Source organism: Carassius gibelio, chromosome B5 (genome assembly GCF_023724105.1).
Source record: "Carassius gibelio isolate Cgi1373 ecotype wild population from Czech Republic chromosome B5, carGib1.2-hapl.c, whole genome shotgun sequence".
Classification (NCBI taxonomy): Eukaryota; Metazoa; Chordata; class Actinopteri; order Cypriniformes; family Cyprinidae; genus Carassius; species Carassius gibelio.
The window spans coordinates 42,242,472-42,258,169 of NC_068400.1; the positions used below are offsets into that span (position 1 = coordinate 42,242,472).

Below are 15,698 nucleotides of genomic sequence, written 5' to 3' on the forward strand. Positions count from 1 at the left end.
TTATAAAAATAGACTGTTAAAGGACAAATAATAGTAAAGAACTGGATTAGAAAACTTGATATGAATTAAATATGTAGGCTACAACAACATAAAAACAATAATAATTATTATAACGTCATCATTAAATGGATTTTTAGGTGATCAGTTAGCTGTTAGATTCACAGATAACAGGTGTTGAAAACATACTGTAAGTTTGAGCAAAAACTAATGCTTGGTCAGACATATCCTATGCATAAATATTGTAAAATATGATATTATGGCCAGGAGGAGTAACCTCAAACACCTCAAACTAATCATCATTACACTAGATTATAATCCTATCATAGCATTTTTCTTTTAAGTGATCTGCGACTTCTGTCATCATCTCTATTGTGTGTTAATGAGTTGTTCCTCGCTCAAGCGGCAGGTGGCGCTGTTGGGTTCCAGAGCTCTTTGATATAATAGTATCCCCCTCGTTTATCAGCGCGCTGTTACTTTGTAGCAGGTGCGAAGGGCTCGTGAAAGACGCTCGTGCTCGGGGTTTATTATACAGTATCTGAGCTGGAGATCATAACGTCATCTGTATGGACGCTTTATCATCACACCGACGGGAGAGAGAAGAGATAGAAATAGAGAGAGAGATAGTCATGACGTCTGTGGAAAATAAAACAGGTTGATGCATTTTCATGTAGGAGCCCCAAGACGCCACTTGCAATGAGTTTGGAAGTTGATTTCGCTCGACATTCCTCCTTGCAGGGGCTACAGGAGAAATAAAGTGGAGTTGTACTCTGTTCGTCTGAAAACATTCGCTTATAACCGGACTTCTATGGAGTTTAACCTGGATTGACTCGGTAAGGCCGTGTTCCTTGGCATGTATATTTATTACGCATATTCATCGTCTTGCAGAGAGGTATTTTTGTTTGATATTAGTGAAACGCTGCGTCATAATTAAAAGCGTCTTAATCGTATCTAGTGTCATATTCGTCTCTGCATAGATTCCCTCTGTGCTCGATTGATGTCCCCTGAACCTTCATAAAGTATTTATTACTACAACTGGTCAAGTGATACACAGTGTTTGTTTACACAATCAGTATATCTAGGATCCTTTTATGATTGAATGCATTTTTTTAATGTTTAAAGGGGTCTTGAATTGAGAAACCAAAATTCCCTTGATCTTACTATTAAGAGGTCATTATTTTATAAAAACACCCTCAAAACTATTGAGGGTAGTTGAAGCCAGTCCGCCGTAAACTTCAGCTTGTGCTCCAAAGACACAGATAGCATGCTTTAATTAGGCTTTAAATATTCATGCAATGTTTCATATGAATCCCCCATTTTTTTTGTATTATTATTATAATTTTTTTGTAATATGTGATGCAATGAAATTTTATACTTTAATAAAGTTAGACAAGATTATGTTTTTCTAACACACACACACAGAAAATGTTTGTTAATGATATCTAAAGCTACTGCTATCATGATGTTAAACTCTTAAAATTAATGACATTTCTGATCTTCTGCTACAATGTCAGAGATTGCATTTTTTCTGAATTGACAGTATTTTTAAAAAGTTAAAGTATTATTTCCTGTTTTTGTAAGAGACTCATGCATTTATTATAGAATCCATTTTTTTTAAAAGGAACAAGCCCAGAATTGTGAAATTCTTGCAAATGTATTATTACAACACACTTATGAGTTTTTTTTTTTAAGAAGCTATTCTATACTGAAATAACTATGCGTTTTTATTTTCTTTATCATACTTAATAAAGATCTATTCATATATAGTTATTTATCGGCTTATTTTGGACTGAGGGTAAAAGTGCTGCTTTGCATACCCTACTTTGTGGAAATGTGCATTTATTTCCGTGCGCGCACGCATGTGTGTTCGTGAACTTCAGTATACGCGCACGCGGCTGTTCATCCAGGAAGTCCGTTTGACAGACAGACAGGAGAACATGGGCCAACAAAACGTTTAAAATACGAAATTGTCGGCCGGAATAAATGTTTTCAGGACGGTGAATTTTTCCCTTGAGCTCTCTCAGTCACCCCACAGAAAACAGGTCAGTATCATTCATTACATTACCATGAGTTTCGTGGTTAAAACTGTCAAAGGGTTTGCGTGACATATATCCGTGCACATTAATTTCAAAGTCCGGCAAATATAATTAAATACAACCCAAAGTTGTTTGACGCAGAGATCTGGGTGTTAGGACTCAGTTTCTTTTTTGATTTAGCTAACTAACTAACACCTGCTGGATCTTAGTCTGTTTGCTAATCTAACTGTTCAGCCCTATACACCCAAACTTTCACTTCCTCTGCAGCGCAAATCCTCACTATGTTCATATTCGTATTTCTTGAACGCATACGGACTCGTCTAAAAACGGAGCGCGCCAGAAGCATTATTCGCTTATAGTGCGTAAAGACGCATTCAATCGTTAAAATGAAAGCATGCGTCCAGTTTGATATACATTTAGAGAAGTGAGGTCTGATGTCATGTTGGGCTGTTTAGTGCGCGTCCTCGGCTCTGTTTAAGCCTCGCTCCTTGTGGAGCTATTTTAAGCAGCGCATCTCTTTCACACACTGCAGCGTGGATGGATTCTGTCATCATGAAGTATATGGTCATTAGGAGCGCAAGATAAAAACAATTCACCACTATGGGGATGAAGTTTTTTTTCTTTTTTTTCTACCGTTATTTGGCGCTGTCAGCGTTGTGCATGAACTAGTACAGTCGTTTTGGGCTTTATTTGTTTGTAGCCTAAACAAAGATGATGGTAGTATACTGTAATTCCAGTTTGTATTTTCCTATTGGCTAATTATATGCATTTCCTTCACGATTTGCCTTGTGGTCATGATGAATTATTAATGTCCGAATGAATCATTCTTGTGAGTCGAATCAGTCTCCGAATCGCTCCGAGCGGTTCTCGAGTCAGTGAACTCATTGAACCGATAACCATCTTCTAATGCTCTTTTTAACCAACAAGAATCATCTTCGACTCGTAAACCTGTATTCATGACTGCAATAAACTGGCACATGAAATTACAATACTTGCCATAAAGCCATTACTAATACAACTAAATAGAAAACAAATAGAGAAACGCTGAATCATTTAAATGAACCATTTGAAAGAATCGATTCATGTTTGGTGACTGGGACATTCCTAAATTAATTGCATTGAGAATCTTGTTTTCATTCCAGCAAATGCACTTGGACATACACTGACATACTTTACAGTGTTATCGGTTTAAACATGAATCTGTTTTTAATGTTGCTGTCACAGTATTTGCCTCTAGTTTTTGTTCATTTCAGGTCCTGGTTTGAGGTTGGCTTATATTTTTGCTCTATCTACAAATGTATTTTATTTTTATTTTTCTAAATATGGGTTGATGTTTAATTGACTTTAATACTTATTTAATCAAGTATAACTTAATTTAATAAAATTAAATCTATTTCATATATATATATTTTTTTTTTATATATATAATTTGTATTATAAACGGTATCATGAGTTGTTTTAACACAGAACTTCCAGGTTGACAGTACTTTAATTTAAAAAATAATTTGATTCACAAAATTCAGAATTGAATGTTGTTTTTGTGTACAATTTTTGTTGTAGCTAGAGATAGAAATGCACCTGTTTTAGTCCTATCACCATGCACTGTTTATATACACTCTGAAGGTGTTAAAGGATGTTACTGATGTTAAAGGTTCTTTAAGGAACCATTTATACAAAAAGGTTCTTCTATGGCATCGTGAAGCACCTTTATTTTCAAGAGTGGATGTCAAATATTTTCTCTTGTCTAGACCTTGTAAAAGTGTCTTTTGTAGATCAAAAGGTGTTTGATCACACTCCCAAGTCTTTCCAATAGTGCATGCATGCATTTATAAAAGCCAAATGGTTAAAATCATCTTCCACTTCATTATATATCAGATGTTTCAGAGGAGTGACCAAACCCATATATAGATCCAGCCTGCCAAATCACCATCTCGACTAATCTTAGTTCCTCTAAAGTACGAGTTAATGATGTAGGTTCAAATGAGTTGACCTTAGTCCACGGATGCTGTTTTTGAACTGACTTGCCTTCCATCGCTGCTTTGATGTCAGCGCAGGGATTCAGAGAGTGGCCTGAAAACACCCAGCTCGTTATAATTAGCGCTACTGATTTAGCCTCACGGACTGCTCTGCCTGTGTTTATAATTAGTGGTCGACTGATATTGTTTTTTTTTGATAGCTGATGCCGAAATCTTGGAATTCAGGGGGTCGATAGCTGGTATAAAGCTGATATATTTAGAATTGATCAATATTTATTTATTTTTTTAAATAATTTGACACCTGGATTAAAAAATAAACTTATATTTTAGATGACAAAGTATTTTTCACAAATAAATATTTAACAAAAATATAATTAAAAAGGAAGTAAACGCTGTAACCAACGGGGCACTCAGTATTCTTGGAAGTTTGTGTGCATTGGGAATCATATTTTTCACATAAAGCCAGGCTAACCCTCATTTTACATCCAGCACACTGAGAAATTTACAAATATGAATGGCAAATATCGGCCGATATATCGGCCTTGGTGTACACAGACAGTTCTTTCACTGCGCTTCATTTGAGACTTTAGGTTTAAACTCCCTTTTTTTATTCTGTGCTCAGTGAGGTTGTGTTTCTGTTCACCACATAGAATGATCTTTGGCCTCAGGTAACCTTTGACCTTAATTATTTTACTTCAGTCTAGCTGCCCCATAGCTTTTATGCCGGAAACATACATACCCTAGTGACAAAATGCTTAGAATGCAATGTTTACATGTCATTTTTGCACTTAAGAGGGTACAGAGTAAATTTTTAGGTCTTAGTTTTTTCAGGTCTTGACTAAAACCAATTGTCTGATCTGATCCCTTGAATAATAGTGGTTTGTCAACTCTTCTGCTATGCATTTTTCATAAATATTGGTTTGTTCTAAGATGGACATGCTCTGATGATCTTCTTACTTGAGCGAGAGGGATGAGTCTCCCATTTCCCTCTGCTACTGTTGTGTTCTGGGACTGTGATTATTATTTTTCCAAGTCTCTTCCATGTGAGCTCAACATCTCTGTTAAAAAATGCATCATGATGGGAGTAACCATGGTGGGCGGCTTGAGAGTGCATGGCCCAGTAGGAAAGTACATTAAAAATTAAACCTCTGCCATCAGTCGTAATGTTCAGATGTGATCAGCTTCAGCGAGCCTCGTAGAAGAACACCGTTTAAGATAACACTCACATGTGCAGATGTTAATGACGGTCTCAAAAGCTGTGTGAATTCCTAAAAAGACACTTGCCGCAGATGCTTTAAGGTAATTGCATTGCTCTCGTGGATTGAGTTACCGATACTTAGTGCTTTACATGTTCACAATAGCATGCCTGTCACAGTAAGGTGGCTCTCCAGGTCACAGTATGGGGAAATAAATGCTCTGCTGTCATGCAGAAATGTCAAGTAGATAAAAAAATGGAGAAATAGATGGCTGTTATTAGGCTTAACTAGAGAAACATTGAATCAATTGTCTGCCGCTTTAAAAACAAAGACAAGGAAATTAATTTAGTCATTTACTAAACTGGAAGGTAATGTTGCGCTCTTGTTATGTTTGATGCATGCACAATATAAAATGCGCCAACAGCCTGAATACACTGAACTAAGTCATCAAACAAACCTGTAGAATAGAATAGAAAGTTTAAAAGACACTTTAAAACGTTTTAATGCATACATGTTAAATAAAATAATTCATTTATTTGAAAACAGCTTTTGAACAGTACTACTATATGCTTCATGACCAGGTGAGATGCAGTTAAAAAATAAAATCAATTATATATATTGTATCTTCTGTGCAAAGCTGAAAAATATAGCTTTTAGTTAATTTGGTTTTTATTAATGTCTAATATCTGTGTGGACTTTGATTTTTATTTTTTTTGGTCAGGTTGCATTGTCATAATTCACCGTTTAATATTTAATAGCAAGTGGCACAATCTTTATTTATTTTATTTTTTTATGTGGTGTGATATATGTCTCATATGCGTGCAAATACGTTGGAGAAACATGTCTGTGTTCACATGCATCTGTAGTTCATGGATAGCTTTTGTGTCACACCTCATGTGGCCCTCCGTCTCGGATCACTAGAGGACAGTGCTGGAGTTAATGGGGTGCAAAATGTTTGCCAATCCAATCATTGAAAGCACATTCAGAGGCAGACAAAATGCATTAAGACAAGACGCTTCCTCTGTTGACATTTGCAATCTAATAAATATGTAAATAAATATGTAAATATTTTGCGTGCATGTACGTGATTTGGAACAGGCCCCCTGTTTCTCTCAATGTAAAGAGAGCGTGAGGTAATGAGTTATGTTCTATAAATAGAAACCACGCCCCCGTCCTAAAGCCCTCTGTTTCACCCATCTGATGTGCCACCACACAGAAAACAGCGCTCACATGCAGTTTATAGCTTCACTGAGGATTTTAAAGGGATCGGGATGAATTTTGCCAGTGTGGCCTAATGCTTCTATGAAACCACATCAAAATGACAACGGACACAAAATGACTGAAAAATATATATTAGGGGGTTCTCAAAGTCTACATTCAAAGTTTCAAATCTGAATTTTCATCAATGTTAAAGGTTGATACAAAACTTGTTTTTAATAAGCATGCATGCATGCATTTTTTTGGCCTTCTGCGTTAAAAATACATAACAAGTGCAAAAATTGTAAGACAATTAAGTTTGTGTCAGCAAGAGGTAGGCCAAAAGTAACAATACAGGGGTGTTTAAAATGTCTGTGTTTTGTTTCATTGTTGCGTTACATTTCCACTCTTCTTGTTACAAATCAAACAGATTAGCTTCATGCTGGATTGGAGCTCAACGAACACATACCTCTGGCAAAGCATCTTTGAAAATTCTATTTTCTTCTCAACTTTTCTTTTCCTTAATTGAAACTGACATCCTCACCCATTAAAAAACGCTCACTGCTGGGACGTGTCACCCGAAATGTATATATCTCACCTTCGCTTTCAGTTTTTGAGAAGTGCTGATATATATTTTGTAATAATTATAATATCAGTGAACATCAGGCTGCCAATAAACTGAACCAATTAAAATAATGTGACAGCTGTGCATGTGAATTTTTATTTGTAATATTATACAATGATTGTAAACAACAATCATGCAACAATCTTTGCCAACTGATGATGATGATTAGTTATTATTGTGGTTGGTTTGCATATTGCCATATGTTGCGTATCATAAAAAAAACTCTATTGATTGATTGCAATTATCATGATACGTGATGTAGTCCAGGACAGATCTCCTACTGGAGCTCTCTCTCTGACAGACCGATCGTATCCCATAATGCCTCATCTGTGTGTGTGTTCGAGTGGCCTGCTCTGCTCTGTTCACATCAGTGCGATCCAATGCTTTTGCATGATTCAGACTCATAAGAAGGAGGTCTTTCTTGTTTTGTCACATTTACATTTTTCCAGTTTGTGCACTGTCCGGGGAATTCTCTCTTTCACTTTCTTCATAACTCTCTCAACATCTGACATTCCTCCCCTGATGTCATTCATCTCTCTCTTGCATAAAAAGACATCACTACATCAAACCCCAACACATTAAAGGAGCTTTAACCCCAGCTCAGATTCCCTTCCTCTTTTTGACATCCCAGACATTTGATGATCTCTTCTCTTCTTTACATTTGACACATAACCTCACCCTTGTTTCTAGTAACATTTGACACCGAACCAATGTAATCCAGTAACCAATCCAGCATTTAAAAACGATGATGGCTCTACAATACATTTTCAGGGGATTCTTCAGATCATGTTGTGTGTGTTTTGTTTTCTGATTATAACCTAAATTTTAACATGTAATACTAAAGGACCCAGGCACATTATACAAGGGGATAAAGATTAAATATTTGTGTGTTCATGTGAATGTAGTCTCGCTTAAGGCTATTTACAGCCTATATGCATTGAAAATATTTATCATAAAGCTTGTGGTTTTACTTAAATATATCCTGCATATTTCAGCATCAAGTGTGGCACTATTCTTAAACTTTTTTTTTAATCACATTTCAAATTAGATTTGATTTAAAAAAAACAAAACCAAAATTCCACAGAATCATTCAGCCCTACATTGATCTTCAATCTATTTTTGATGCTGTTTCAAAACAGAGCTCAGTTGCAAATCCAGTGATAGCTTCTTTAAAAGCACTCTTACTGATCTATAACCTTATAAACACAATCTTGTTTCCAGGCAGAAACCGTTCACTCCCTGACTCTGTCCAGTTGCATCAGATTCACCAACCAGATTACAGTACGTTCTGTCAGATCTAGAAAGTGTTAGCCATTTAAATATGCAGTTTGCATCAGACAGAAGTGAAGGGACTGTGGGCGGAGGTGAGGCGAGCCTGCCGATCAGGAAGTGGATGTTTTAAAGATGAAACGATAAATGTTACCTGTGCTGGCAAAATGAGTCACGATGAGCAGATTGTCAAAAATAAATTCAGTCAGAATAGTTTTTTTTGTGGTGTTTTGGACCAATCACAGAGGACTTTATTTTTACTAGAGATGTGAATCTTTACTAGACTCACGATTCGATTATGATTCAGAGGGAACTGTTTGATTCTAAAGCGATTCTCAATGCATCTTTTCCTACAATTATTTTCTTAACAATTAGTATTAATCATAATATCTTGAGTTATTTTATCGTTGTTATTAAAAATAAGAACAGAAATGCAAACAACAAATATAGAAGGAGACAAATTCAATGTATAGTACTTTCTTAAATTTGAATCTAAACAGTCAAGTAAGAAAAACAAACGAGTGATTCCCTCTTTTATTTAAATGTTTGATTAACATTGAGACTATATATATATTAATACCTACTGTAATGCGCAGATGTAATATAATATTACACATCAGATGTTAAACAATCGTTCACTTATTGCATGATCTTTTCAGAAATGTCAGACGCAAGTGCTTTGCTTCCAGCTGACAAATTCAACTTTTTAAAACAAAGAAGGTAGACTTCTTAGAAAGCGTATAAATAAAGATAGTTTTAGAGGTTTTGGAGCATTGGGATTGCTAGATGAGGGGATTTTTCACTTGTTTTCCTGTAGCTTGTAATTAGGCTTTGTGCATTCTGACTCATTTTGCCAGCATGCGTCACAGATGATGGTTTGAAAATGTCTTTTTTATCCATACAGTGAAAGTCAATGGGTGCCAATGTTGTTTGGACTTCATCAAATATCATCTTTTGTGTCCCTCTGAAAAAAGTAAAGCATAAAGGCTTTGGCATGGGTTATGAGCAAATAGTTTTTTTGGGGTGAACTTGGGTTTTCAGGGTTTTTAGGTTTGCCTGGCGCTCTCCGTCTGGAAGGGAAACACTAATAGTAACTCACAGTTAGTGTCTTAGATGCAGTAATTATTTCCTGTGGTGACAGATGCTCATATCCTGTGTTACAGGAAGTGATCTCATGGCACCTAACCGTCAAGTTTTGTTTATGATAGACGTGCGGTGCATTTTGGGTTGGTTCGTGGCTGCGCTGTCTTTTCAGCTATAGTGCAACATGACAAAGTGACAAGCAATAAAAGTCTAAACTGACCCCAACATGCTGCCAGTGTGGACCGACCGATTGCTCGGTCATCGTCTGATTCGAGAACAGCGTGAGGCATGAACTGAATTGAATAACAACAATTATTCAGTGATCAGATATCACTTTTGATGTCTGTTTTTACTGGTGGGTGCATACTGTCAGTTTGTGTTTTGTGACGCCAAACCCGAAGCACGAGCGATGATTCAGTGGCCAAGTTGTGCGTCGCTTTTACTTGCTGAGGTTTTCCTTCACAACATTTCATCGCTCAGTTTCCTCTTTCCTGCTTGTCTTTGCACACTATTCATCTTAAGGTTGTATAATCGTTCACCTTCTGTTTGCTAGAACACAGTTGGATTGAGTTCGTCATCGACAGGTTATCTCTGCAGTGATATTAAAGGAAGCATATCATGCAACATTTGCCACATGCTTTGGCCTCTTTATATCATAATTACGAGACCATGCAACAATTTATTAAAAAGTCCTGTATGCGTAGTAAGGGGTCTTGGCTGAGTGTCTGTGTGTGTGTGAATGAGTGAAAATAGTAGTGCTATTTTAGGTGAGCTACTTTTAAAGCCACAAATTTATGCAAATGAGTCCCGAATGCCCAGAGACTTTCAGGGCCTGATGACATCATCATCATCATCATGCTCTGCACTGCTCCTCCTTAAACACACACACACACACACACACACACATACACAAGATAACTCAATTGTAAGTTTTATAGTGTGTGTGTGCGTGAAAATAAAATGATCGCTAATGTTTTTCGAGATTATGACTGCGCTCGAGCTGTGCAGCTTTAATTCAGACTCTTTAGGGTCTAAATATTTAACAGTGTAAAAAGCTGGTGGTTTGCGTTTCGTGCCAGGGAAGTGGTAGCACGTGTGTGTGTGTGTGTGTGTGTGACTTCCGCATTAATCTCTCTGATTGGAAAATCCTGTTGGGTTTAGAACAGCTCTTCTTTGAATCTAGAGCGTGTGTGTGTGTGTGCGCACATCTGCATACGTTTCCAGGCGAAATGAGTGTGTATGTTTAATTTATTTTTGTATTTTATGTGATTTAAAGTGTAGAGTTGTAATGTCAGTATTTTGAGGTGTGTGGTTAAAGGGGGAGGAGGGAAGTGAGCATTTTTCTTGCTGATTTCCTGTGTGAGCTTGAAAGACAGAAACCGTTGTGCTCATATGTAGATGCAGGAGTGTGTGGGGTACATTCCTGTGTGTGTGTGTGTGTGTGTGTGTGTGAGAGAACAGATGCATTGAGTTGATTCATCTCCTGTGGTGATCAAATCAGCCAAATCCACACACAGACATGCAGACATGCAGAAATGCAGTATGTACCCTGTGCTTGTCTCAAATCATATTTTAGTTTTGGCTAAAACAGATGCATGAATAAAGCCTTAGTCAGTTTGAGACACAATGTAAGGTCAAGCTCATTTTCATCTTTTGACATGACTTCATGTCTTCTCTAGTGCTAGTCACTTAGTTAGTTAGTTCCCTATTTGAGAAATTGTAGTGCCCATGTCTAAAATGTTATGTTGTTTTTTTGTTTGGTTGGTTAGTTTGGACCTTTTATGATGCTACTAATAGTCCCTGTCTTAATTGTTTAAATGAAGCTGAATAGTCATCATGTTAAACAGATCACTTGTTAAATATCTTTGCAGAAAAGATCCATGAAATATGACTGCACCTATTGTACAAAATTATCTTAAACGTATCTTATTATCAATAATAATAAAAGAAAAATGCTTAAAGGTCAAGGCAATTCAAACTGATGAATGACTAAAAGTATAACACCAGTAGACTATTATTAACTATAGATAGGCTAAACGAAGAAAGTAACAGCAGCTCTCAGCCTGTCACCATTATGCACACATCATACTTATGGTAATAGTTCAATCACAGGTTTTGCATTTCACTGCACTGCTTTTCTATTATTTTTTAAATGTTATAATATGCATATTGTCTATTTCTGACATTTGGCAATAGTTTTATTCAAAAGTTGTTTTTCCCCACGCTAAAATGTTAATTTGTTGGGAAGTTCTGCTGTTACCTTAGTGCAAAAAAATGCAAGATAGCTGGTTAGTTAATTGGCCCATTGTGGGGACAATTCTATATAATCATCTATGTCTGAAATGTGAATTGGTTAGTTGTCTGCTCGTTGGGAATTGTGGTGCTACTTGCATGCTTTGTGTAGGTAGTTAGGAGATTAATCGTGATGCCACTGTAGTCTCCATGTTAGGGGATGTGCCTGAAGCCTAAATGCATTTGCAGAAAGGCACGGAAAACAACACGTTCTTTGAAGCCACTAAAGGGACATGGTTAGCCGCTTGCTAGCGGTGGACTGTTATATTATAGTACATGAAAGTTCACTTATCCACATACGCAGAGTAAGGAGAGATGACTGATAGGATAATGCCGAATGATTTGCAGATACTGAGCACCACGGCAAATATCTGATCTTGTAAAATGTGTGGTAGCGGCTAGTCTTGTCATGGTACCAAAATTTCAGTATTCGGTACCGATACCAGTGAAAATTCACGGTTCTTGGTACCTAAGCACAACACAAAAATATGCTAATATAAAAAAAAAAAATTGTGTTTAAAGTTTTTCTACAAGTAATATAATTATGAAAAACAGTAAACAAGTTTCACCCAAATTTAATTAGTCTTTTAATTAATAAAATTTAAACACATTTTATTTTTTGGTAAACAAAGGGGATTTGCTATTAAAATTATATGGAAGAAAAAATGGTGAAAAAATTATATAAAAATGGAAGAAATATTGTGTGGTTTATTTCTTTAAAAAAATACAGTTTTATAAAAAAAATTCAACAGTAGTAGCAGTATCACATACATTCTACTAAATAATAGTAATATTTCTAGCACAATGCTTTTATGTAAAAAAAAAAAAAAAAGGAAGTTATTTTGACGGGTTGCCGTGAATACCTTTAAATTGAAATTGGTTTTACTCAAACGAAATGGTAAAATGCTTGTGAAGTGACTCAGAGCAGTTCTGGTGATGTTGTTGATGTATTTATGTCCTCATTGAGATGGCAGATGCTGAAATTACTGCAAGCGTGACACGCTTCAGTCTATGTTTTAAACAAACCATTCATTCATTCATTCACACACACATAGACGCGCAGAACATACAGGAATCAGATTTCAACCAACTTTTACAGATACTGGTCCATATGGAGATTTGATTAATTTATGCCAACTTTGACAAATTCTGTGACTGTCCATATTAAAATGTAAGTTTCATTTTCATGGCTGGATTTTGAGATTCCGTCAACGTTTTCTGCTTCGCGGAAATCATAGCGCTGTATGCATCAAGAACCGGGTTGACCGGATCCTCGGTACCACCGGTACTTAAAGAAACCTAGTTTACAAGTGAGTGCTTTATTATTTGACGAATATTGTATCATGCACATTGTTTTGTAGGTGTACATGATGCGTTGATAATACTGGCGTGGTGTGTGGATGTCCAGCATTTGAACAGTTTTACTGCTGTGGACGCATCGTCATTTTAGAGTGACGTGAATATTCATAGTGAATCGTGTATTAGTGGATTACTTTTACTGATCAATGTAAGGAAATTTACTCTTAATTTAACCTACCCTCATCTAGCCTACTGTTGAAATTGTTGATCAGCTGTCATTGTCATTGAGAGCCTGTGTGTGGCATAATATGTGAACTATATGCATGTGTCTGTGTTAGCTGTTATAGAGATGTGTAAGATAGATGTGTAAGGGTATGTAGTTTACAGTTGCTTACTGAAGGCCTTGACTGAAACCCCACGGTATGCTACTACCAACCAGTACTACTGCTCCATAAAATAGAGTCCATGTTATCGTGAATTTCGAAAGTGAAATGAAAATGAGTGTGAATTAAAAAGCGGTTTCAATGCCCTTCATATTAGTAGCGGCTCCCTGATGCTCACAATTTATATACAGTATAATTACCCAGTGATATAATTGCTAAAGAAAATATAGTTTTTTTTTTTTTTATCATCCTGTCTCGTAGGCTATTTAGTTCCTTTAGGGGTTCTGTAGTACACTTATTTTTCTTTCCGAACACTGAATTGCGGGATGTGGTGGATTGCGGGGGGTATGGGGGGGGGGATCACGATGCTGGCTCAACATTGTGATGTCTGTTGGCCATCGGCGATGGACGATAACATCGTCTAGCGGCCCAACTCTAAGTAGTGGTCGACCGATATGTGTTTTTTTAGGGCCGATACCGATTATTACAGATCTAGTAGATCGATAACTAACTGATATTTTGAACTGATATATGTCAAATAGCGCATTTTAAAAATTACGTTATTTTATCAACAAATCTGTTTTTGAAAAAGATGATACCGATAATCATAAAAATGCTTAATATCGGCACCGATAATCGGTCAACCCCTACATAATGCCTACTGTATGTCTGAAATGCTAGGTCATTAATTAGTGTTTTTGTTGTCCCTTGTCGGAGTTTGTTGTGCCTCTTGCAGTGTATGTGTGCAGTTGTACATGTACCAGAACAACAATAGAGGCTGTTTGTGAATTATGAGATGTCAAGAGACTTGTCTCATGCTCTGTCCTGCAGTTCTCGCAGGCTGCTGTGAGTGTCACATTGTAGTTTGTACTCAACACCAGTGCATGATAAGTGTGTGTTTGGGTAGGCATGAGCTGTGTGTGAGTCAGTCTGTATGACTGGAATCAGTGTGCTGTGAAATGAATAACTCTGTTGCTGTAGGGAGATCGAACCGTCATAGAAAATAAAGATCAGTCCTGAGATGAACTGTGATTACACCAAACAACAATGTTGTTATGAAAAGATTCTGTTCTGTCCCCAATCCATGACTTCATGTTTATTGGAGCGGCGTGTCAACATATTTAACGCTTTTCCTGAAAACAAAATTAGATGAAAGATCAATAATGACAGTGTATTAACCCATTAACTATTTTTTGTCTTTTTCTATCATGCCAAAACAAACAACTCTTCCCCCTTTACAGGCCATGTGAGATTAGATTTTGTGAGAGAGTCTGATTCCCAAAGTCTTGGCTGTAACTCGATGTTTACTGCGTTCAATCCCACATATGTGTGACCTTGAGAGTTACAGAGATCTTCTTTCGTGTCATTTGATCCCATGATGCTGCACTGTTGCTATCTCTCCCATTGAAAGTATTGCATACTCTCGGTGAAAGGCTAAATGACATGTAGCCAAGTAACAAACTGTGACCTCATGCACGTTAACAGGTTTAATGTGTCAGACAAGTGGACTTTGGTAATTCACAATTTTATTGCCTTGTATTGCATTTTATCATGTGCTATTTTAACAACCAGTTAACTATGCAGGAACTCTTTGTGCTTTACAAATCACTTATAAAGCTTTCTGTTGTGGCTTTAACATCCTCGCACCTTGTCGTTTTTTTTCAAATCATAAATCAAATTTGTCATTTTTATCCATTTTAAGAAATAATGCACTATCCAGTAAATATTAATTTTATCAAATATTTGTTGTTATATTTATAATTTGTGTGTGTGTATGTGTCTTCCATTTTTAAAAAGGTATTTAAACTTAATTACACTTAATTTTAAGTACCTATTCTTACTATTATTGTCTAGTTGCTTATTAGCATTTACATTACATATTGGCATTTTATTAAAGCGCATATTCTGCATGACCATATTTTTGACGCCTTAATCCTACCCCGTACCTAAACAAAAAACTATCTTACTAACTATTAATAAGCAAGCAAATTTGGAGTTTATTGAGGGAAAACTCTTAGTTAATAGTGAACATGGGTTCCTTTATCTGAAGTGTTACCGAATACTGACATTTCTGAAACTTTGTTGATTTGAAAACCGGTTCCAGTTTTGCATCTGGAGTGCAGTTTTGGACGTTAAAATCAATCAATAAATCATTGCTGTTGATGCTGAAAGTGAACTGCAGACTTTGGCTAGTCTTCCTCTGTGTATTCAGTCAATCGGGCAAATGAACCACCAGAATATCAGATTGGATATCAGTTGACACCTGAAGGGAGGCCAGAGGCAGAGTCAGTGTCTGTGTTTTGGGACCAGAGATGCTCTGATTTACATTGACGTGATATTGACGA

The 15,698-nt window shown here is 36.5% G+C and overlaps 1 protein-coding gene across 2 annotated transcripts in view; it reads left to right on the forward strand.

The window, feature by feature from the left end:
• The first annotated feature begins 535 nt into the window (after positions 1 to 535).
• Positions 536 to 15,698, forward strand: part of LOC127957972 (serine/threonine-protein kinase TAO3) — a 49,622-nt gene continuing 34,459 nt past the window's right edge. Inside the window, exon 1 of one of the 2 annotated variants that reach the window (XM_052556718.1) lies at positions 536 to 830. The gene's annotated coding sequence lies outside the window, so the exon portion shown is untranslated. Of the gene's footprint in view, positions 831 to 1,870; positions 2,040 to 15,698 lie in introns of those variants that run through there. The other variant, XM_052556717.1, reaches the window with a different exon arrangement.